Here is a 3,260-nt window from a genome sequence, read left to right on the forward strand (position 1 = left end):
GTGAGCCAAAAACTTACACCAATCTCACAATATTTACTTGTCTTAAAACATAGAAATGAGTTACTTGTCTATTACAATCATCACAAAAATAAATTGTCAATTACAGTCATCCCAATAACTTGTTACTTTACTTCCCCTTGCCCTTTCTAGTTCGAAGCTTACGAATTTTTTTCTCCTTCACACCCAGTAACTGAGTTCTGGTCATTACTTGTTTACCTTTTCAAGTAATCCTTGTTGGGGAATATGGCAGATTTGTTGGTTGTCAGCTACTAGTGTGATCTCCTGTTAAGTTTATTTTTTTTGTCCCAGTATTTTGTTATTTATTCTTCAGTTGAAGCCTTGTCATAATCTTAGAGACAACTTTAGGCTTAAATACTGGGCCAGGTTCAATCCCAAAGTCTGAATCAAGTAGTTTTCTTGGTGTGTACTTGGTTCTTTTGTGACTTGAATGTTGAGAAACGTCACTAGATTGTTGAGTAGAAAGCTAACTGGACTGAGTTCCTTGCTGACTGGACTGAGAAATATCACATTGTTGTTGAGTTGCTTGCTGACTGGACTAAGTAGTCTCACTATATTGCTGAGTTGCCGGTTGACTGGACTGAGTTGCCCGAGTATAATGTTGAGTTGTGTGCTGACTGAATTGAGTAGTTTGAGTGGATTGTTGAGCTCTTGACTGAGGTATAAACCCAAGATTAGGGATCATAACAAACTTAGACAGTTCATTGGGTTCCTACCCTGGCTGAGATATCCCTTGTAGCTGCATAAAGTAAAATAAACTTGTCATTGTCTTTAAACAAGCAAAGATAATAAAATAACTATTGTTAGATGTCTTTACCTTCATTGAACATTTTCTTTGATTGTGATTTTGTTTGCCACAGTAACCACAATGCATTTGATGGCCTTTCTTAGAAGCTGCCGATATGCCTTGCTTATTAATAGCCTCATCGTTTTTTCTTGTCCTTTTGGTTTTTGGTCTAACCACCATCTTTACTAAATGTGGTGGATCCATGGTATGGTGTGGCTCCACCTTCCAAAATTTCTCACCCCTGACAGGTTGGAGCTTGTGTTGATACACCAACTAGAATTCCTATTTTGAATGCCACCAGTGAATCCTAGTCTTTGGATCAAGCTTTTTGTAATTGAAGGACCTGATAGCATGAGGACATGGGATGCCAAACAAGTCCCATATCCTACATGTGCACTTTTGCAGCTCAAGAATAACAGTGTGTCTGTCTGAACCTTGTGATACTTCATAACCCCTCTCTCTATTAAAAAATGAGGTACAATCTTGTGACATCTCTCTATAATCATTATACAACACCATTACATATGGATTGTAGTCATCTTTCCAGCTACTCACTTCATCTCCATGGTCCTTTAACAAAGTTATTACCTTCATATAACAAATTATATCATTAAAAGTAACATTAAAATAGATTATTTAAAAAAAAAAAGTGGAATGAAATATTATAATAAAACAGTCTAAAGATAATTAACTTCACCCTCACTCTGATAGTTTCAAGCATCTTCACAATGGGTTGTTGTCTGGCTTCAAGAATCCATGAGTTAAAAGACTCTGTGAAGTTATTATCCACCATTGGGTTCTTGTATTGGTTGTCTAAATATGCTCTACATCAAGTATATGATGGATACTTCAATAAGTCTTTCACACAATCCTCAAATATTTCGCCTAGCTGCCTCAACATATACTTAAATTTTTCTTCATATGTGCTCTAGGCAGACCATCAAAGTAGCTTTTTCATCTCATCACTATGCCAGATCTTACACCAATTTGCTTCAATGTGCCTCACATAAAATCTATGATGAGCTTCTGGACATACTTTCCTAACAACATCCAAGAGTTCTTGCATGTCAAATAATTCTGGATAAATGTAGTTGCAACTGTAAGAAAAAAAAACTAATAGAAATAAAAAAGTTAAAGTACCTTCTGCATATCTGACATGAAAGTTACTCATTCACCTTCTTTCAAGTCTAAAAAACTCTTCAAGTTCTCCATAAACTAGAGCCAAGTTCTACTATTTTTCTTGTCTACCACAACCCAAGCTAATGGATAAAAATGTCTAGCAAAATCTTGAGCCACAACCACCAACAACATGCCTTGGCATTTTTCTTTTAAAAAGGTACCATCAAGTCCTATAAAAAGCATAAAAGCTGCTTTGAAGCCATTCTTGAGGGCCTGAAAGCATACATACATCCTCAAGAATCTCATTTTACCTTCTTCCAAAGCATCCTTGGATATATGGATAACCACATCAGAACTAGAATTGCTATCCCTCAATTCTTGGACATATGCCTCCAACTTGTTGTACTCATCTAAGTAGCTACCTTATAGTTTCTCTAACACAATCCTTTTCACTTTATTTAGCTTTGACTGACTCACATTTAACTTAAATCTCTCCTCCAGGTCACTCTTAATTCTTTCACCTTGTACTTGGGATTATGTCGAACATTTCTCTTAAAATAATGAGCTAAGGTAGCTCTTGTATTCTCAAATGCTTCCCCGCATTCATGTTTAGCATGTAAAGTCTTTATCTTGCACTCTTGGTTATCTTTATCCTTAGAAATAAAATATTTAAAGGGACATCCAACAACACATTTATATCTAAGTCTTTTTCTATCACTTTTAACTACCTCTAAAGCCTTCTTATTTACAACAGAATAAAAAATCAATAACTTCTTTTGCTTTAGCAAGATTCTTAAATGCCATACCCTTTACCAAGATTTTGTACCTATCAAGTTGGTCTGTTACCTCAATTTTTTTTTGCTTCTTAAATACCTTTAACACACCATCACTATCATAATCACTTTGCACAGGTTCATTATCTGTACCATCTTCTGCACTGTCACAATCAGTCCCAACAGTTATATTTTTACAATTGGTATCGGTGCGTTGAGTTATATTAGGAACAATAACAGTATCATCAAGGAGGTCAATAGCAAATAAATTAATAACTCTAAATTTTTTATTAATGAGTGACTGAAATTTTCTAATTCCTTCATCTCCATCCAACAAATAATATCTACCACATGGAGCAGTAAAAATCAGATATTGTACCTCAATATACCCTAGTGCATCAGTGTATTTATTACACAAATCAATGTAGGACAAATGGTCTACTTCATACTCTCTCAATAGGTTCACATATTTTTTACAATAAGATAAATTGGGTTCCAGTTCTCAATCACCACCATGATTAAAATACAAATCTACTTTATCGACCGTTCTTCTAACATATCCA

General features: G+C 35.0%; 1 long non-coding RNA gene across 1 annotated transcript; it reads right to left on the bottom strand.

Annotated features, from left to right (window-relative positions):
- Positions 1-1,238: 1,238 nt before the first annotated feature.
- On the bottom strand, positions 1,239-2,497 carry LOC108946273 (uncharacterized). Its single transcript, XR_011408082.1, has 2 exons — positions 1,503-2,497; positions 1,239-1,393 (listed from the first exon to the last, which is right to left on the bottom strand). It is a non-coding gene; the product is annotated as an uncharacterized lncRNA (long non-coding RNA).
- Between the last annotated feature and the right edge of the window lie 763 nt (positions 2,498-3,260).

This window comes from Nicotiana tomentosiformis, chromosome 5 (genome assembly GCF_000390325.3).
Source record: "Nicotiana tomentosiformis chromosome 5, ASM39032v3, whole genome shotgun sequence".
Taxonomy (NCBI): domain Eukaryota; kingdom Viridiplantae; phylum Streptophyta; class Magnoliopsida; order Solanales; family Solanaceae; genus Nicotiana; species Nicotiana tomentosiformis.